At 37.4% G+C, this 22,782-nt stretch overlaps 1 long non-coding RNA gene across 1 annotated transcript; it reads left to right on the top strand.

Moving 5' to 3' along the window:
• The first annotated feature begins 17,778 nt into the window (after window positions 1–17,778).
• LOC125470175 lies at window positions 17,779–18,923 on the top strand. Its single transcript, XR_007252423.1, has 2 exons — window positions 17,779–18,048; window positions 18,377–18,923. It is a non-coding gene; the product is annotated as an uncharacterized LOC125470175 (long non-coding RNA).
• Window positions 18,924–22,782: the final 3,859 nt, after the last annotated feature.

Below are 22,782 nucleotides of genomic sequence, written 5' to 3'. Positions count from 1 at the left end.
CACGTAGGAGATTGCATGCACCTGGGGCTTGATATGATAAGCTATTCGAACGTCTTTGTGCAATCCTTTGATGACGGATCAGATCATCTCTTTTCAAAACAACTAGCTGGATATACCTAATATTAGGTTTAGATATCCTAATATACATTAAGAGATGCTATCATGATTAAAATCAATATATTATTTCTTAATAATTGTTGAAAATCATCTCAACCACTTTGTCATCCAACAGTATAAAACTCTACTCATCCAACAACTTTGATTGCTCGGGCCGATAATGTAAAATTGGGTCCGAACACAAGAATACAAGCAAATCAATGACATCAGCTATATATTTACCAAATCTTGAGTCACGCCAATAAGATCAACCATGTTCATATGCTCAATATTGTCCTCGTCTTGTGCTTTATGAAAGTTGACAAATCAATCGTTCATTTAGTCACACTTCGAGTTTCTCGAAGAGAACAAATTGCCGCTGTGAAGCCAACCTAATACTGTCATTTATAAACAAATGGTAAAAGAGACCGACCTAATATTGTCATTTTGTGGTTCCAAGATGATATTGCTACTCACGTAAGGGTGGGACTTGCCCTAGCTACTACCCTGAGAGTTTAGATCATTTTTAATTTGCCCTCAACAAGGGGTGAAGGTGAATATCTTTCCCCCTTGGTTTCTCCTTTATAAAACCAGTCACTTTAATATTGTGATTAATCATAAGCTCATTTGCAATTCATCTTCTACTCTCTAGTTGGTCATACTATTTCCATTTCTCCTCTCAACTGCCTTTGAGATTTGGGAGTTATACATTTATTCTTACAAAACGAGCCATGGATGTGAACGGATCGTTAGTTATACTTGACACCTGCACAGTTATATTACTGTCTTCTATACCTATTTTATTTGGTATAGCAGGTAGCACGCATGATCGAGACTTTAAGTTCTTGAATTCACATGTTATAAAATTCTTAATTTTATATAAAGACCCGCAACACCCATAATCATGTACTTTAATCCCTCACGATAGTCGGAACATGTACAAAACAAGTCTAATAAAAGACTCCACACCTGTTGCCATTTACTTTATGAAAGTTGACAATTTGCTAGTTTGTAGTTCCATCTTCCGGATCTAGTTGTCATAGAAACTAAGTAAATTAATTATTAGGGAATTGGGCTTACTAGCCATTTTACAAATGCACCAACAAAAATTAGTCTCTCCCTCAAAATTAAAGACTGATAGGGTTTCATCTGCTGCGAAAGCATGCATTTGTTTGTATATGACCCCAAACAGAGGACGAGAAAAAATATTATGCTCACGGGTTAAGTTTTTATTTTTTGTTATAACATGAGCATTCGTTTTCGCACGTAACACTTCAAAAGCCTTTTCACTAGTTTCACAATTAAAATGGTCCATATGTTTTAATCATTGGGTCAATTTAGTCATTGTGTTTTCAATTTGGCCTATTTGATCCTTGTGTTTATATTCATCAGCTAATTGAGGACGTTTCCATTTAATTTCTGTAAAAAAAAATTATAAATTATTGTAAACTTATTTACAAATTGTTTATTTGATTTAAAATATTTTAAAAATGACATAAAATTAAAAATTAAATGAAAAATCATTCTCCTCCCAACTCCCCGACCTCCTCCTTAACATTACCCCTCTCTTTTCTATGTCACAACCATAATCATTTTTCAGATTGGAAGTTTTATCTATTATATGTCACATCCCAGCCCGGGTGGGACCACTTTCCGGGCCCGCTCCACCACCGTAGCACGATATTGTCCGCTTTGGGCCCCGACCACGCCCTCACGGTTTTGTTTCTGGGAACTCACATGAGAACTTCCCGATGGGTCACCCATCCTGGGAGTGCTCTCGCCCCCTTCTCGCTTAACTTCGGAGTTCCTACAGAACCCGAAGCCAGTGAGCTCCCAAAAGGCCTCGTGCTAGGTAGGGATGGGAATATACATTTAAGGATCACTTCCCTGAGCGATGTGGGATGTCACAATCCACCCCCCTTAGGGGCCCAACGTCCTCGTCGGCACATTTCCGGCCAGGGATAGGCTCTGATACCAATGTCACATCCCAGCCCGGGTAGGATCACTTCCCGGGCCCGCTCCACCACCGTAGCACAATATTGTCCGCTTTGGGCCCCGACCACGCCGGGCGAGAGCACTCCCAGGATGGGTGACCCATCGGGAAGTTCTCATGTGAGTTCCCAGAAACAAAACCGTGAGGGCGTGGTCGGGGCCCAAAGAGGACAATATCGTGCTACGGTGGTGGAGCGGGCCCGGGAAGTGGTCCAACCCGGGCCGGGATGTGACATTATATGTGTCATTTCTCATTGATTTGCATTTTTCTATAAAGAGAGGGTAATTATATCTCATATAATTTTTCATATGAATTTTTTAAAAGAGATTGAATAAAATGTCCTTAATTGATTAACAAAGACAAACACGAGGACTTAAATTAGCCAAATTGATAACACGGGAACAAATTGGCCATATGACTATAACACAGAGACCATTTTGACATTTAATTTATATGAGTTTTGGCATTGTTTTTCTTCAATGAGCATTATATTCACGAGTGGCATAATTGGCATAGTGGTTTGACAAGGATAAAAACAAATCAACCAGATCAGCTATATATTTACCAAATCTTGAGTCACGCCAATAAAATCAGCCATGTTCATATGCTCAATATTACCCTTGTCTTGTGCTTTATGAAAGTTGACAATAGATCAATCGTTCATTTAGTCGCACTTCGAGTTTCTCAAAGAGAATAAATTACCGCTGTGAAGCCAATCTATTACTGCCATTTATAAACAAAAGGTAAAAGAAACAAACCTAATACTGTCAGTTTGTGGTTTCAAGATGATTTTGCAACTCACACGTTAGGGTTGGGGCTTGCCTAGCTACTAACCTAAGAGTTTAGATCGCCTTTAATTTGTCCTCAACAAGGGGTGAAAGTCAATCTCTCTCCCACTTGGTTAATTTTTTATATAACCAGTCACTTTAATGCCGTGTTTTGTTATAAACTCATTTGCAATTCATCTTCTACTCTCTAGTTGGTCATATTATTTCCATTTCTCCTCTCAACTGCCATTTAGATTAGGGAGTTATTCATTCCTTTGTACAAAACGAGCTATGGGTGCGAACGGATCGTTAGTTATACTTGACACCTGCATAGTTATATTATTGTCTTTTATACCTATTTTATTTGGAACGGTAGGTAACACGCATGATTGAGATTTTAAGTTCTTGCATTCACATGTTATGAAAGTCATATTTTTATATAAAGACCCGCAACACCCGTAGTCATGTATTTTAATCCATCACCATACTCAGAACATGTACAAAACAATTCTAATAAAAGACTCCACACCTGTAGCCATTTACTTTATGAAAGTTGACAATTTGCTAGTTTGTAGTTCCATCTTCCGGATCTAGTTGTCTTAGAAACTAAGTCAATTAATTATTAGGAAATTGGGCTTACTAGCCATTTGCACCAGCAAGAATTAGTCTCTCCCTCAAAATTAAAGACTGATATAGTTTCATCTGCGTAGAAAGCATGTATTTGTTTGTATATGACCCCAAACAGAAGGGAAAAAAAAAATATTATGCTCACGGGTTAAGTTCTTATTTTTTGTTATAATACAAGCACTCGTCTTCGCACCTAACACTTCAAAAGCACATTCACCAGTTTCACGACTAGAAAGTATTAGTTTGAAAATGATACAAATAAATGGATGAGATCAGCTATTTTACCAAATCTTGCGTCACTTGAATGAGATCAGCCATGCTCATATAAATGAAAGAGATGAGAAACAGACAGATGAAGTTAACTAATATTAATTCAAAAAGACTAAGAAAATGTCAGAACATGAGCTAGCTAGTGATTAAATTCTTATAAATAGGAAAGCAGGTTTTGAGCTAGGGATCACACTCACAGCAAGCAAATTCAATCATCAAGAGAGAAGACAGAAGAGAGATCTTCCCAATCCCAGTTATACCATACAACATGGCTCCACCTGTATTACCAAGCCCCTTTCTGCTGAAAGCAGAGACCAACAACAAATACTTGCGCTATCAACTTGATGCAGAAAGCGACATTAATGAGATTGTCCAGTTCTCTGAAGACAATCCTGACAGCCGATTCGTAAAGTTCACCACCGAAACACCAAACAATGAGGACTACGCTGATAAGCATTATGTGCATATCAAATGCTCCTACAATGGCAACTACTTGAGAAGGGTGGACCAAAACAGGCTGCTGGTCCTGGCCGCAGCTACCGATCGAAATGAAACCAAAGACAATTGGGCTTGCACATTGTTCAAGGTCGAGCCTGTCGGACCACCCGATAACAACAACCAAATCACACGCTGCCGATTACGCCACTTGCAAAGCGACCTTTTAACAAGGCCGTTCATCGAAAATAGATTCGAATTACGCCTCCATCAAAAAACCCCGGACTCCCAAGGGGTGGATATGTACTCAGTCTCTGGTGGTACATGTAAATGTTAATGACCATTATGCATGATGTTTGTGGGTAGTGTCTCTGGAAACCCTCACGAGACTTCACTCGTCCCATTTGGGTCACCTATGGGTTTAAAAGGCTTGTTGCATGTGCAAATGCAATCGTGTTCCCTGCGAAAGTGGCATTAGCTTTCATCACTACATTTTTCTTTGTTTTTTTTGTTGTTTTAATTTCACTGTAATCCGTGTGTTTATATCAATAATAATAAACTCGTATCAGATATGTGTGTGAGGAATGCGGATGGCCCTGGCCATTTGCATGTGTATTAGTGGCTTTAATTCCATGGGTCACTACTTCTCGTAGAGACCAAGTCAAATAATTAATGGTTGAATAATTGTATAGAAATAGTTTTTGCAAGCATGTGGTACGCAATTTGATTGTTGAAATTCATTGTGAATTGGGCCCCATAATTAGACCTTATATTTTACGAACAGAGGGAAGAGATCTCTATATAAATATAATAACAAAATTGATGTTAACTGTCGACGTTTAAGCACGAAGTCCCTTTTGTAAAATGGTTCAATTAACTCAGCTGTTAGGGCAAAGAATTGAAGCGGTTTGCTCTTTTATGATGCATGGTAGATATATAAAAGAACTTGGGATAAGAGTCATCCTACCAGAACCAGTTGATTCTGGATCTTCGTTCTAGTATTTCTTAGTAGTACATGTATTTTGATACATTAGTACAAAAAATGTAATAGACGGTGAAAAATTGTAGTCTCTAGGGGAAAAATTGTCATTTGAGTGTGGTGTTTTGCCGAAAATCAAAAGACAGCAAGTAAACGTTGTCGTATAATCACTCCTTCCTACGTTACTTCTCAAGGAAAATTGGCAAACATCTTTCCCAAGCCTTTTGGAAGAGGTAACTTTAAATTCTCTCAAAAGTAAGTTCGGACTTCTTAATATTCACTCTCCATATGACTATAACACATAGACTATTTTGACATTTAATTTACATGAATTTTGGCTTTATTTTTCTTCAATGAGCATTGTATTCACGAGTAGCAGAATTGGCAAAATGGTTTAACAAGGTGTTGACCCTAAAAACTACCAAGCTTACTTGACGCGCAGGCCAAGTAATTAATAAGTTAACTACGTCCTTTGGTTGTGTGCGAGGCATGCCAACTCGTCAGCCGAGCTTGGCCTGGGAGTAAAATGTGTTAATGTCGTGTTGGGCACACTGTTGACTTTTTGAGACTTTTTGATATCGTGACTGGGGCCGAGGAAGGAACGCATCTCGGCCTTTGGGTTCTAGAGCCTGAAGACAAGGCTGCTAGTTCTACGAAGTTCAAATATTGAATTCGTCTTTCAATGTGCCAAATGTAGTAACCTGTAACACCTCACTTCGCCAAGAAGGCTGATGAGATGACCTCTACTCGAAAATCTTTGTCGATCGAGACTTGGACAAATAACCATTCAGTCTCGAAGCAGTGTTGTTTATCCAAACTGAAGGTGCTCTTTGATCGGCTGATTCTACGGCTCCAGTGCTGTTTATCCAAATTGAAGATGTCGCCAATTGCCTTCACAGTGCAGTTTATCCAAACTGAAGATGTGTTGGCAGAAAAAGAAAATAAAAATCTCAAGGTTGTTGAGAGGTTTCGCGTAGAGCGAGAATTTGCGCCGCCACTCCAATGCCCTCGAACGTTTTGCCTCCGGAAGCCGACTCAAGTATATCCCTCCTCAGCTGGTCTGAGAAGCTCGATGTCACCTGCTCTGTTAGTTATGCCTAATTGAATGATTAGGGTTATGATTGAATTAGGGTTTTTTTTTTCGTGTGTTTACATCTACTATCAATTTTTCCAACAAATGCTTAATTGGAATCAATAGATTGTTGGAGAACAATTCAGAAATAAACAAAAAATAACAAAAATAAACAGAACTTGAAATTCTAATATTTTATTAACCTAAAATACTTGATGTGCAGAATGAAATTATACAATAAATACAGAAACTAATATAAGAATATCAATGATACTAACTTGATCACAGAAGGTAAAGGCTAGCGTAAAAGCTATGTCATTCGAATAGTATTTTCGTCCCACTCTTGTGCTTTTGGTTCTACATCTGCTCGATCAGGATTCAACTACCTAATTCTACAATCCGCACTGGATTCTAGAATTCTAGCGAATTTGCTTTGTGTGCTTACTCTCTGGAATTTGTATAGAAGAAAAAGAGGAAGAAAATATGATCTCACTTGGATACTATGATTGCAAATATATAAGTTGTTTCACACCCTTTCAAATACATGTTCAGTGTATTTGAAAGTAAACAACTCTTTCTAATAGCTGTGTCTTTTAATCAAAACATTTTTTTAATTAATAAATTAATTAAAAAACTTAATCCGAAAATTAAAATTAATGAATTTGATTAATTTTAAATTCCAAGGCCCTTGTCTTGATTAATTAATATTAATTGTATTTAGGCTATATTATATTCAAGCCTAATCCACATAACCATAAGGCCCAAGCCTTCAATCCATTTCCAAATGGTCCAAGTTCTAATTACTAAGAAAAAGGAATAAGCCTATATAAAGGCTAGTGAAAAAATACTGTCGATCAATGTGGGACAAGAGGGTCTCAAACTCCTACAAGACCCCACATTTGAGACGACTCTTTGGTCCTAGAAACACTAAGATACGAGAGTCAACAATAGATGTGACATACATCAGGAGATGTGTCTTTTGGACTTGAACCTACCTTAGTATATACTTATCGGATTTACTAGATGATGCAGTGAATATAAAATTTTGAACTGTTCATCTCCGTAGTAAACCAAGACAATAAGCAAAACATATGCCACATTTACACATCACAAATTCATACGTTTGTGTTCTTTTTTGTTCTAAACAAATCCTGGATTCATGAGAGCTTTAGAGAATGTAGCCATGTAATTCTCATAAATGCGATCCCACATTTACTCTCATATAGGTGATATTGATTAAGAATAGGCTGCTACTATTCCACTTGATTTACAAGTATCAATATCATTAAACTAATGTATCCAACATCATCAGCAGTCACCACACTTCTTCCATCATAAGAATGGGTATGTAAGTGTGTTTCTTCTTGAATCTAGCCAAACCAGTTTGCCTATTGAACCTAAACCATGGGATCTCCAATCAACTAGGTTAGGTTTCTGTTTGATAGTTTCATTTTACTCTGTTGGCTTTAAACTCATTCCCCTCGATGTATGCTTAACTTGCTCTCTAGACAAACCTTTAGTAAGCGGATCCGCAATATTATCTTTTGACTTAACATAGTCAATAGAAATTACACCACTAGAGAGCCATTGCTTTATTGTAATATGCCTTCGTCTAATTTGTCTAGGCTTCCCATTGTATACACTATTTTTAGCTCGATATTGTGCAGCTAAACTATCACAGTGTATACATATTGCCGTTACAGGTTTAGACCATATGGGAACATCCTCCAAAAAATCTCTTAGCCACTCAGCTTCTCCTCCAGAGATATCAAGAGCGATAAATTCTGATTCCATAGTTGATCGGGCTATGCATGTTTGTTTAGAAGATTTCCAAGATATTGCTGCTCCTCCAAAAGTAAATACATATCCACTTATGGCTTTTGTATCATTACTATCTGATATCCAATTCGCATCAATAAATCCTTCAAGCACACGAGGGTACCTCGTATAATGCAATCCATAATTCATTGTATGCTTTAAGTATCTCAATAGTCGAATTAAAGCTTCCCAATGATCATGCCTAGGATTGCATGTATATCTACTTAGTCTACTCATTGAGTATGCTATATCAGGCCTTGTATAGTTCATAATGTACATAAGACTTCCAATAACTTGTGAGTATTCACGTTGAGATATATCATCACCTCTATTTTTCTTAAGTTTGCTATTGGCATCAAAAGGAGTAATTGCATCTTTACTTTCCAAATAACCATATTTTCTAATTGTAGCTTCTATATAATGGGATTGTGTAAGAATATATCCTTCTTGGTTTCCTTTTATTTTTACACCAAGAATCATATCAGCTAATCCAAGATCTTTCATATCGAAACTTGATTTCAATATCTTCTTGGTCCAATTTATTATCTCTTTGTTAGTTCCCATTATAAGCATATCATCTACATATAAACACAACATAACACAAGCATTATTTTGAGCTTTTGTGTAGACACACTTATCACACTCGTTTATCTTAAAACCGTGTGTTATCATAATATGGTCAAATTTTTCATGCCATTACTTTGGAGCTTGTTTAAGCCCATATAGTGATTTCACAAGTTTACAAACTTTGTGTTCTTGACCTTTAACCATAAATCCCTCGGGTTGTTCCATATATATTTCCTCATCTAAGTCTCCATTTAAGAATGCAGTCTTTACATCCATTTGATGTATTTCCATGTTATGGAGTGCAGCTATAGCAATCAACAATATTATTGACGTAATTCTCGTTACAGGCGAGTATGTATCAAAGAAATCCAAACCATGTTTTTGACGGTATCCTTTAGCTACCAAACGAGCCTTATATTTGTCAATCGTACCATCAGGTTTTAATTTCTTCTTAAAGATCCATTTGTACCCAATTGGCTTATTGCCAGGAGGCAAATCGACTAATTCTCATGTATGATTTTGCATAATGGAATCTATCTCACTGTTAACTGCATCCTTCCAAAATGGAGCTTCATGAGTGGACATGGCCTCTTTGAATGACTGAGGTTCTGTCTCGGTTAATAAGGTCACAAAATCAGGCCCAAAGTCCTTTCGAATTTTTGTCCTTTTACTCCTTCTAGGTTCAAGTTCTTCTTCTTCTTGAACTCTAGACGAGGATGAACCATCATCATGTTCTCTAGGTTCGTCATTAACCTTAGATACATCATCATGTAATCTCTTTTTCAATAAATTAGACTTGCCTATTTTGTATGGAAATATATCCTCAAAAAATATTGCATTTATAGATTTTATAATAGTATTGACATGTATATCACTGACGTCGGAATGAAAAACTAAGAATCTATAAGCTGAACTATTAGATGCAAAACCAATAAAAACACAATCTATAATTTTAGGCCCTAATTTTGTTCTCTTTGGCAATGGGACTTGTACTTTTGCCAGGCAACCCCACACTTTAAGCAATTTAAACGTTGGGGTTCTTCCTTTCCATAATTCATATGGTGACTCCTTTCTCATTTTAGGTGGAATTCGATTCAAAATTTTATTTGCAGTAAGTAAAGTTCACCCCACAAATTGTGTGGAAGCCCAAAGCTATTCAGCATAGAATTGATCATGTCTTTAAAAATCCTATTTTTCCGTTCGGCAGCACCGTTTTGTTGCGGTGTATAAAGGGTTGTTGTTTGATGAATTATGCCATGTGTGGCACAAAATTCAGCAAAGGCATGGGACTCATATTTTCCTCCCCTGTCGGATCTTAAGACTTTAATCTTCTTGTTAAGTTGATTCTCAACTTCTGCCTTATATGTCTTAAACATATCCAAGGTCTCATCTTTACTATGAAGTAAATAAACATAACAATACTTACTGAAATTATCTATAAATGTTACATAATAGTTCTTTCCACCACGAGTTGGATATGATCTAAAATCACACAAGTCACTATGAATTAAATCTAATAAATCATTAGACTTTTCATGCACTGATTTAAAGCTTTGACTCGCAAATTTCGATTTTGTACAAGTCTCACATTTAACATTATCTAGATAATCAATTTTGGGCAGCAAACCTAAACTATGCATTCTAAAAAGTGAACAAAAATATACATGTCATAACCTAGAGTGCCATAAATTAGACGAATCAACAATATAAGCAGAAACATTATTTATTTCATTCATAGCATTAGCAAGTACATTTAGTTTGAATAATCCATCAGCAAGGTAAACCTTCCCTACAAACATTCCCCTTTTAGTTAGTACAAACTTATGGGACTCAAAAACTAGTTTGAATCCTTTATTACTAAGGATAGGACCAGAAACAAGATTCTTCCTTATATCGGGGACATGCAACACATCAAGGAGGGTTAATTCCTTTCCAGAAATGAATTTCAAAACACATTTCCCTATTCCAGCCACAACAGATGCATATGCATTTCACATAAACAGCTGGTCGTTTCCCTCGATTTTCTGGTACGAAGAGAATATATTTCTGTCATGTTGAAAAAAACCCCGCACACTGGACCTTGTTCTTTGATGTAACCAACGGCAATAGACTAAACTAGCAAATATAGAAAACTTGGAAACACACAAGAATTATACTGGTTCGGCAGAACTTATGCCTACGTCTAGTTGTAATTTCCCTAGGTAGAGAAATCACCACTTCTTTGATTAATAATAGAGATTACAGAACTTATGCAAACCCTAGAACTAATCTCAAACACTCTCTGCTGTTTGGCTGTTTTCTCTCTGCTGTTAAACAGCATTGCCGCACCCTATTTATAGATATAGGGTTGGTTTACATGTCCTTTACAGATTATAATTCCTATTCTAAGTGGAATATGAAATTAGACTTCCTTTCCAATTCCAAATAGACTTCTAGGATTTCTAATCTAAATTGAATCAGGAAACTAAGATTCTTTCCTAGCCCTTTTAGGAGAAAAATTGGTGCACCCTTTCCCTAAAACAATCCTAAACAGAAAAGGACACAAATTGACGAGCCAAAAACTAACAATCTCCACCTTGGTGAGTCAAACCAAGTCTTGATCGTTTGCACCCCAGAGTATCTTTGAACCTTCTTGAAGTAGCTCTGGAAAACTTTAAGAGTCTTCACCTTGGCAACCTCCTTCTTGCCTCATTGCACCTTAGGTGAGGAGGTGCTCCACTTTAATCAATCAACGAGATTGATCAAGTTCAAACAATGCTTGAACTTCTTGGCCGGCACTATCTTTGTAAGGAAATCTGCGACATTGTCATCCGTATGAACCTTTTCAATCCAAATTTCCTTACACTCCACCCAATCTCTGATTCTGTGATACCTTGCTTCAATGTGCTTTGATCTTCCAGAAAAAACCTGATTCTTTGCCAAGTGAATGGCACTTTGACTATCACACTTAAGCTTCACACAATCTTGAGTGATTCCCATTTGACTTACCAAGCCACTAAGCCAAATTGCTTCCTTTCCAGCTTCGGCCAATGCAATATACTCTGCCTCTGTGGTCGATAAAGCTGTAATTGGTTGCAGTAGTGCCCTCCAACTGATTGGTCCTCCTGCGCATGTAAACACATAACCAGAAGTTGACCTTCTCTTGTCCAAGTCCCCTGCATAATCGGCATCCACATATCCTAACACCCCTGCATTTTCCTTTTGCTTCTCAAACATAATCCTTTGTCGCCAAGAACCCTTCAAATAACCCAAAATCCACTTGACTACATCCCAATGTTGCTTTTCTGGATTTGCCATGTATCTGGAAACGACACTGATTGCTTGAGCTATGTCAGGACGTGTGCATACCATTGCATACATGAGGCAGCCCACAACATTAGCATAAGGCACCTTCTTCATTTCTTGTTGCTCTTCCTCGGACGTAGGATACTGTTGTCCACTTAACCTAAAGTGAGCTGCCAAAGGAGTCGAAACTACCTTTGCTTCTTGCATGTTGAACTTCTCAAGAACCTTTTGAATATACTTGGCTTGTGATATCCAAATCCTTCCGGCGATCCTATCTCTCTGAATTTCCATGCCAAGGATCTTCTGTGCGGCACCTAGATCCTTCATGTCGAACTCCTCGCTCAACATCCTTTTCAAGTCTTGAATTCTAGACTTGTCTTGACAAGCAATTAACATGTCATCCACATATAGCAATAGCAATATGATCATCCCATCTTGGAACACATGATAGTACACACAACAGTCATACAAACACCTTCTAAAATTAATTTTCAGCATGAATGAATCAAACCTCTTGTACCACTGTCTTGGAGACTGTTTCAGGCCATACAGGGACTTCCTTAGCTGACATACTAGGTTTTCTTTCCCATATTCAACAAACCCTTCTGGTTGAGCCATGAATATCGTCTTCTCTAAATCCCCATGAAGAAACGCTGTCTTCACATCCATCTGCTCAATCTCCATGTCATGTTGAGCTGCCATTGCTAAAAGCAATCGGATAGAAGTATGCTTGACTACAGGTGAAAAGATCTCATCATAATTCACCCCTTCCTTTTGTGAGTACCCCTTAGCCACGAGCCTTGCTTTGAATCTCACGGCATCTTGTTCATGTAGTCTTTCTTTTTTCCTAAATACCCACTTGCATCCAACTAGCTTTCTGTCTTTGGATTTAGGAACCAACTCCCAAACAGAGTTCTTGTAAAGAGACTCCATTTCCTCTGTCATAGCACTTATCCAACTATCTCGCTCATCACTTGCTATAGCTTCTCGATAAGTAGTCGGATCTCCTTGACTAATATTAAGAGCATAATTAACTTCGTTTTGGTCAAACCCAAACCTGTCAAGTTTCTTCTTGTTCCGCTTAGGTTTGTCCAGTGCTATGCATCTTTGGAATGCTGGTGGATTGTTGGGTGGAGTTTGACTCCTTTGGGATATCTGGCGGATTGGAGTACCTTCAATCTGTCCTGTTTCTTGCTCCACCTGATTCCTAACTGGTGAATGATGCTGATGCTCTTCTTCTTCCTCAAAACCATCAGATTCGGCCTCTTGCTCAATTTGCTTCACCTGAGCTTCTTCTTCATCTGAACTGATTAACGGAATCTTTGTTGCTTCAATTTCAGCATCATCCTTCTTCTCCCTACTGCTCTCGACTTTATTCAGAGGCATGGTTGTCTCATCAAAGACAACATCTCGACTGACAACCTTTTTCCTGTTGTTGAAATCCCAAAGCTTGAAACCCTTCACTCCTTTCTCAAAACCTAGGAATATGTAAAGTATAGACTTCGGTTTTAGCTTGGACCTTTCATCACTTGGAATATGTACATAAGCACTGCAGCCGAACACCCTGAGCTTGGAATAATCCACCGGCTTCTTAGACCATACCTCTTCTGCACTCTTAAAACCGAGAACTGTAGATGGTGATCTGTTAATCAAATAACTTGCATGATTAACAGCCTCTGCCCAAAAACTATCAGGCAATCCTGCATGAAATCGCATGCTCCTTTCTCTCTCCATTAGAGTTCGGTTCATCCTCTCAGTAGCTCCATTTTGTTGGGGATTCTTCTTTACTGTGAAGTGCCTTATGATGCCTTCCTGCTTGCAGTAATCGGTGAACTCCTTACTTGTATATTCACCTCCATTGTCACTTCTCAGATCCTTGATCTTTCTTCCAGTTTGATTCTCGATTTCTGTTTTCCATTCCTTGAACTTTGCAAAAACCTCGGATTTCTGCTTCATGAAATAAATCCAAACCTTCCTAGAAAAATCATCCATGAAAGTAACAAAATACCTGGCTCCACCATTTGATTTAGTTGGAGCAGGACCCCAAACATCTGAGTGAATATAGCTGAGTCGCTCCTTACTTCGGCTATCTGCACTGCTACTTGCGAATGATACCTTTCTTTGCTTCCCAAGAACACAGTATTCACAAAAGTCCAGTTTGCAAGCTGACACGCCTTCCAATAGACCTTGCTTGTGTAATTCTTGCAATCCCTTCTGGCTTATGTGCCCGAGCCTATGATACCATAGTTCAGTCTTGTCTTCTATACTTTGATTTACAGAAACAGCTGCTCCCCCGACTATAGTGGTCCCAATTAACTTATACAACTTATTGGGTTGTAGGTCACCCCGCATTACCACTAGCGATCCTTTGGTTACCCTGAGTCTTCCTTTTTTAGACTTGTACCCATAACCGGCCTCATCTAAAGTACCCAAGGAAATCAAATTCTTTCTTAGTCTAGGGACATACCTGACGTTCCCCAAAGCTCGTATCATCCCATCGAACATTCTGATTCGAACAGTGCCGATTCCTCTTACAGGACATGAAGAATCATCCCCCATTAAGACTTCCCCGCTGCTGACTTCTTTGTAAGTATCGAACCATTCTTTTACTGCACACATATGAAACGTGCATCCAGTATCCAAAATCCAATTGAAAGCCTTGGAGCCCGATGTTACCGAAAGAAGTTCCCCGTCACTCTCATGTTCGGTGACTGCACTAGCGGAACCTGAGCTTCCTTCCATCTTGGCTTTCTTTTCTTTCCAAATCTTGCAGTTCCTCTTCCAATGATCGGCTGAACCACATTCGAAGCAACCTTCCTTCTTTTCCTTTTTCTTCTTGGATTTTGACCTACCTCTGCTGCCAGTTTTCTCTTCCCTTGTCTTTTCCCGCCCCCTCTCCTTGCCTTTGGCATAAAGGCCTTGAGAGCTTTCAGTTATATCATCTAGTTTAGCATATGACTGAAGAGCTTGAATTACGTCTGCAAGCTTCAAGGACTCTTTTCCAAACATTAAAGTTGTTCGAAAGTGCTTGAAAGACGAAGGTAGAGACCTTAGCAGGATGATAGCCATATCATCATCTTTGTAAGTTTCTTCGACTTTCTGAAGATTAGCTATGCAATTCTGGAACCTGCATACGTGATCTTCAATATCACCTCCTTCTTCTAGTCGAAGCCCGAATAGTTCATCCTTTAGAAAAAGTTTATTGGACACGGTTTTTCCCATATAAACATTCTCCAATTTTTCCCATGCTTCCTGGGCAGACATCTTTTCGGTGATGTGTGACCGAACTGATCTTGTGAGATGGATCTCGATGGAACTCTTGGCCTTCTTGAGAACCTTATTCCATGCTGCTTCTGTCATGCTTTCCGGCTTCTTACCATTAAGTGCATCATCCAAATCCTGCTGTATCAGTACGTTCTTCATCATCCTTTGCCAGTCCGTGAAGTCATCCTTGCCGTCAAAGGGTTTTAATGCAGGTCTTTGATCCGCATTCATCTTCCCTTTTAACATCGTAGAACACCTTGATCCTAGCTCTTGATACCAATTGTTGAAAAAAACCCCGCACACTGGACCTTGTTCTTTGATGTAACCAACGGCAATAGACTAAACTAGCAAATATAGAAAACTTGGAAACACACAAGAATTATACTGGTTCGGCAGAACTTATGCCTACGTCCAGTTGTGATTTCCCTAGGTAGATAAATCACCGCTTCTTTGATTAATAATAGAGATTACAGAACTTATGCAAACCCTAGAACTAATCTCAAACACTCTCTGCTGTTTGGCTATTTTCTCTCTGCTGTTAAACAGCCTTGCCACACCCTATTTATAGATATAGGGTTGGCTTACATGTCCTTTACAGATTATAATTCCTATTCTAAGTGGAATATGAAATTAGACTTCCTTTCCAATTCTAAATAGACTTCTAGGATTTCTAATCTAAATTGAATCAAGAAACTAAGATTCTTTCCTAGCCCTTTTAGGAGAAGAATTGGTGCACCCTTTCCCTAAAACAATCCTAAACAGAAAAGGACACAAATTGACGAGCCAAAAACTAACATGTCATCATACACATGGCGAGTTGCACCAGTATCTATCCACCAATCAAGGTGACCAGATGCAAGGTTGATTTCAGAAATCATTGCAGCCAAGGCATCCACATTGTTTTCAATCAAGTTCGCACGGTTGTTGTTGCCTTGATTTCCAGGATCTTGATCCCTTCGATGGCGACATTCTTGAGCCTTATGGCCTTGCTTTCCACAAACCCAGCAACTTCCCTTGATTTTCTTGAAGTCTTTGCCTTTTGCACCAGGGGCAAAGTGTTTTTCCTTCTTCTTAGTTTTCTGGAACTTTGGCCTTTGCTTTGATGAACTTCCTTCAACAACATTCGCCTTGGCTTCCATACTCGAAACCAGGCCCTTCTGATTCTTTCTGTTATCTTCCTCTATTCTCAGCCTGACAATGAGATCCTCAAGGGTCATCTCCTTACGTTTGTGCTTGAGATAATTCTTGAACTCTTTCCAAGAAGGTGGCAGTTTTTCTAAAGGACGTCACTTGGAAAGACTCATTAATCACCATCCCTTCAACATGAATGCCATGGATGATTTTCTGGAGATCTTCAATTTGAGAGACAACGGACTTGGAATCCACCATTTTGTAGTCCAAAAATTTGCCCACGACTAATTTCTTGAAACCAGCATCCTCAGTTTTATATTTTTTTCTCAAGTGATTCCCAAAGTTCCTTGGTTGTTTTGCATACTACATAGACATCATACAATGAATCATCTAATGCATTGAGAATATAGTTTCTGCAGAGGAAATCATTATGATTCCAGGCATCTATAGCTGTTAAAATTTCTACAGAAAAAGTATTTTCTCCATCTGCAATAGGTACAGTCTCACGCAGAACATTAGCCAAATTCAAGGTTGTCAAATAAAACAGCATCTTCTGCTGCCATCTTTTGAAGTCTTTGCCCTTAAATTTCTCAGGCTTCTTAGAATGAGGTTTAGTTCTTGATTGTTCCATACTGTTCAAAGATTGTTAGAGAACAAATCAGAAATAAACAAAAAATAACAGAAATAAACAGAACTTGAAATTCTAATATTTTATTAACCAAAAATACTTGATGTGCAGAATGAAATTATACAATAAATACAAAAACTAATATAAGAATATCAATGATACTAACTTGATCACAGAAGGTAGAGGCTAGCGTAAAAACTATGTCCTTTGAACAGTATTTTCGTCCCACTCTTATGCTTGTGGTTCTACAACGTCTGCTCGACCAGAATTCAACTACCCAATTCTACAACCCGCACTAGATTCTAGAATTTTAGCGAATTTGCTTTGTGTGCTTAGTCTCTGAAAATTTCATACCGAAGAAAAGATGATTTCACTTGGATACTGTGATTGCAAATAAATAAGTTGTTTCACACTCTTTCAAATATATGTTCAGTGTATTTGAAAGTACACAACTCTTTCTAATAGCTGTGTCTTTTAATCAAAACGGTTTTTAATTAATAAATTAATTAAAAAACTTAATCCGAAAATTAAAATTAATGAATCTGATTAATTTTAAATTCCCAGGCCCTTGTCTTGATTAATTAATGTTAATTGCATTTAGGCTATATTATATTCAAGCCTAATCCACACAACCATAAGGCTCAAACCTTCAATCAATTTCCAAATGGTCCAAGTTCTAATTACTAAGAAGAAGGAATAAGCCTATATAAAGTCTAGTAAAAAAATACTGTTGATCAATGTGGGACAAGAAGGTCTCAAACTCCTACATAGATTACTATAGTGTTTTGGATTTGTGGAATTTGACGATATTCTGGCACCACTTCCTGAGGATAAAGTTAGCTATTCTGAAAAACCAACCCTATCGCTGCCATTTGACTCTGTGGATAACTGATTCTCTTTACTCAATGGTCTTTATGTTAGGAGAAGTACAGTGGAGACCAAAATTTTACCCGTTTCTCAAGTTCTTTGAGTCTAAGATTGAAATTAAATGTTGTGTATGCTTATATTTATGCCCAATTTGACATGCTCAGCGACGAAATTCTGAAGCTTTAGTCTTTATAAAGTCATTTCAAGCAAGAGATGAACAGCCTATTATGTAATTGATCCTATTTGACGGTATTGTTGTCTAAACTAGGAAACTCATTAATCTTTTCTAATTTATACCTTATTGGAAAGAACTGGTTGCTATTGTTGTCTAAACTACCTGGTTCTGAGAATTAATCAATTAGGTTTAGTTGGCTTTTATCGGTTGGTAGCCAATTTCAACACAACAAGAATGCTATGGTGTGTAATATGCTTTAATTTTCTTAGTAAGTGTCATGGGGAGACATAACATTTCAAGTATTGGCTCACCACCCCCACCCTGATTTTATAATGTCTAATTCTTGAATACATTGCCTGTTATTGTTTCTCAAATTTGATAGGAATTGAATAGATGATGCAGGTGAGAAGAAAGAAAAAGAGGCTTTGGATGACTCTATGGGTCAACTACAACTTGAGAATGCCCCGCCTACTTTAAAGAAGAAGAAGAAGAAGAAATGTCGCCGTACTTCCAAGTGTTCAGTTTGCCTTCGGAAGGGTTGTGACCAAAGTATGTGCCCCTATGGGTCTAGGATCCCGCCTGGCGTGACTCTGGTTGGTGAGGGCTATGAACTAGCTTGTAGGCGCTGTATTCGCAAGGATAATATGTGTGGGCACAATATGTCATTTGCTCTGCCATTTGCTGTGTTAATTGTAATGACTATGGCCACCGTGTTCTTGACTGCCCGATGCCAAATATGATAACATTGATTCCAGGCTAGACGTAGACGAAGTGACTTACCACCTGCCCGTATCGCACAAGTCATACGACTCATCCATTGTTTAGTAATGACTGCATATGAGCCTGCTGAAGCTGAGGATTTCCTGGAGTTTTGCTTAATTTTCTCTTTATTATTTTAGTTGTATGTTGTGAATGCTTCAGTAGTTACATATAATGCATACATGGTATACGGAATGTGGTTAAGTTGATTGATCCTTGTGTTCTTGGCTAGTGTATTAATCTTTAAGTCTATGTTTTCTCTTACATAATAAAGAGGAAAAGGTATGCAGATGTTAGGGGCAGAGCGTCTGTTAGGCGCCGGGTGCAGATGTTTGAGCAATAGAGACCTTAACTTATTGAGTATATACATTTTCTTCGCCCTTGTTGAATAAATGGTTAACTCTTACAATCTGCAGAAGGGGTGTGGATTTCATTTCCCTTCCTCATCTTTTAGAATCAACACTGTATATATAGATGCTATACAATCCTATTACCGGATAGTATGCTGATTACTGCTCATCCCAATCCCAATCCCAATCCCAGACTCTAATCAAAGGCTGAAGTGAATCCTTGGGAGATATCAACCAATCCAAACGCCATTGACTCGTCAATGAGGCTCAAATATTAATAGCAGATGGCAATTACAACATATTTTTCAATCAAGTTAAAAGTGTTACCAAGGATTCTAAGATTGTGTGACATACAAATTTGGTATCAGCGGAGTTGTGTTTTTCACTTTTGGTTCCACCACTTCCCCAATGGCCCAAATTCCACCACCTTTCACGTTATCCAAGCAGTGCACGAATTCATTTTTCACCTTTCCGGAAGAAAATAACTTCGAGATCACGAATTCCACTATACCTCCAGGAAGAACAACATACACGGTAGGGCTGACGATGAAGAAGATGCAATGGGCTATTTGGGTCGTTTAGATGAGGCAGCTAAAAATTGTGAAGACTTTCTGCCACAAGTGAATATGCAGCCAATGGATATTGCGAGGAAGGTTTTCAAAATACATTTGCAGTCTTGAATCTGACACAAGTAAATTGTATTATTTTAAAATTTTAGAATATGGCACATTAATTTTTTTTTAGAGAATGACTCATGATTTTCTTTAATGATATATGTTTAACAGATACTCAAAGTATATCGTGTCTACGTACAAATACAATATAACCCCGAATGTAAATTACTTAGTTGGCATAATTGTCCCTGTTGTTCAACCCGTTTACATGGATTTACAAAACTAAAGCCGGGAATATGTGTGTGTGCGCGCGTGCGCGTTCTAGGTAGCGGATTGAAACAAGCAATTGAGTTTTTTTGTTAGATCGTAAGAGGATTAGCCCAGACAAAATCATTGGTTATAAAATTGAGGATTTGAAGTTAACGACTAGTGTGGATGAGGTAAAAAAGCGAATTTGGTTGGCTTTGAAGGCCTCTGCTTTATCCGATAAGTTTACTGGAATTTCATTCAGAGGTCAGTCTAGTTATTTTGTATTTTATTTTTGGGGTTTTTGAGCATTAGTCCCTTTTACAAAAGATTAAATTTTTTTTTTAAAAAAACTTGGTGTTAGATTACATATTCAATTTAATCCCTTGAAGTGTACTTTTATCAAAATTTATATTCAATTTTTGTTATTTAATGTGTATTTTTATTTAATCTCTCCACATTAAATTTTAATTTTATTAATGTGCACATATTTAGTTCTTTAATTATAAATGAACATAAATGAGAAAATATTAAAAGAAATTTGTGATACAAAAATATATAAATACATAAGTGTACAGAAATGACTATGTCAAAATATATAAAATTGACTTTTTTGTACCAAAATATTTGTACCTACATGATTGTACCGAAATATATTATAATGAACCTAAATGTATGTACCAAAATGTATTATATTGAATTAATGTACCTAAATGTCAATACCGAAATGTATGTACCAAAATGTACGTACCGAAATGTATGTACCAAAATGTACGTACCGAAATGTATGTATTGAAATATAGTATATTGAATTAATGTACCTAAAAGTCAATACTCAAATGAAAGGTATTAGATTCGAATCTCGTGGATAATGAATTCGATACCAAATTAAGTTGTCCATTATGTGGCTTAGCCGAACGTCCCTCGCCTTAATATAAAATATAACGTTGTACCTATATGTTTGTATTGATGGATATACCGAAATATTCAAATGTATTAATGTACCTAAATGAAGAACATACAAAATTGTTATTGGACTATAAATTATAAAAAAATTAGTTGACTAAATGTAGACATTAAAATATACTATGATAAATGAAATGAAAATTAAATTTAAATATAATTAATACATTAAAATAGGAATAAAAAGATAAATAAAGCATCAAAATATAACTAATAAATGAGATGATTAAATGTACTAGGGACTAAAATTGGATTTTAATCTTACACAATGTTATAGTCTAAAACTCATCTTTTTCAAGGATTAAAATGAAGTTTTCTATTTGACTTAACTTTGAATTGATTGAGACATAATTTCTGAGAATATTTGGAATTTTTCTTGTATCACTTTGCACTATTAAAACAGATTGAAATCATTCAATTGAAGGGTGTAGTTTTCTTAGACTCCACTTTTAGTTTTGCCTCTACAAAGATGACAACCAATCAGTTTATCTAGTACATCGAAATATCCTCGCACGGTACGTGTTCAGCTTCCCTTCGCAAGGGCTGTAACGAAATTATGTGCCCCTATTGAGATAGGATCCCGCTTGGCCTGACTATTGTTGGTGAGGGTTTGACAAAATCTCCAACTTCTAGTCTCTTTTTTTCTTTTTTTTTTTCTTTCTTTTTTTGTCATTATTTAAGCTTGGAGGTGAGGGAAGCGAACTTGGGTGAGGTGGGAGTTTCTTTGGTTCTAGTGCCACTGCACTAGGCCCCCATCCTCTTAGGTTTCTAGTCTTTTGAGTATGACAAAAATTGTTGTTTTTCCTTTTTGAATATGGGAGAATAACCCTTTAATTAGTTTCATATCCCTAATTTTGTTTGTGTACTTTCCTATAAAGATACGTTATGCCATTCGTTTTAATTAGTTGCATATGGGCGTGGGTTAAGGTGGTAGTGCGGATCTCGTTATGGACATGTGTAACAAACTTTACAAGTAATTATTTTCCTTATTACTTTACATTCATTTGTTTTTGCATGTTTGTGAAGCAGTCGTATATATTGGTGCCGTTTGGAGTTTTTGGTTGTTCAGTTCAAGTTTACATCAAGTGATCATGCAATCGTGTATATATAGTTAGTTAGTTACTAAACCCTGTTGTTGAATTTCCTTATTGTGTACTTTCCTACAAAGATACGTCAGTCCAGTCGAAACCCCTCAACGGACGAGGTCACCTTGTAAGGGGAAAACGGGATACTCAACAACTTGTCATACAAGCTAAGAAAAATGAGAATGACGCAGTAGTTGGTGGACGGGGGGAAAGTTAGTGAAGTGATGCACAATGTTGAATCTTTTAATTACGGGATAAAAAGATTTCAAAATGTATGTTTTGTGAAATGACTATTTACAGTTAAGCTTGGGAAGAGAAGATATTTTTCAATTTACTCAAAACACGTGTAATTATACAAATTATGATATACTTGCTTAAAAAAAAAATCAACTTAATAAAATAAAATTTCACATCACTCAAGTTGGATGCACTTAAATTTATAAATTATATTATATGCCATTGACAGCATATATGGTTCGGACGGGTTCTTTATTTAAATTTGGACAGATTGCCTTAATGTTGTACTAGCAGATGCTGTTGCATCTGGGCTCGCGCGCCTGCATTTCTGGGCTTGGGGTCATGCTCCTGGACCAGCACGGGCTAGATTGGGCTCCTGGATGGGCCTGCTCGCCTGGGTGTTTTACTAGTGGAGATGTGCGGGGGTGGGGGCAGTATGGTCAAGTCACATAAAAAGTTCTCATAAAGAAACAGAAGAGAAGACCCAGGAAGAAACAGAACGGAGGGTTTTGGCTGAGGGAGACAGACGGAGAGGAAGAGGAAGAGGAAGAGGA

The sequence above is a fragment of a genome, unplaced genomic scaffold (genome assembly GCF_019419815.1).
Source record: "Pyrus x bretschneideri cultivar Hongxiangsu unplaced genomic scaffold, Pyrus_bretschneideri_v1 Contig49, whole genome shotgun sequence".
In the NCBI taxonomy this organism is placed as follows: Eukaryota; Viridiplantae; Streptophyta; class Magnoliopsida; order Rosales; family Rosaceae; genus Pyrus; species Pyrus x bretschneideri.
This window is presented reverse-complemented; position numbering and strand designations above follow the sequence as displayed.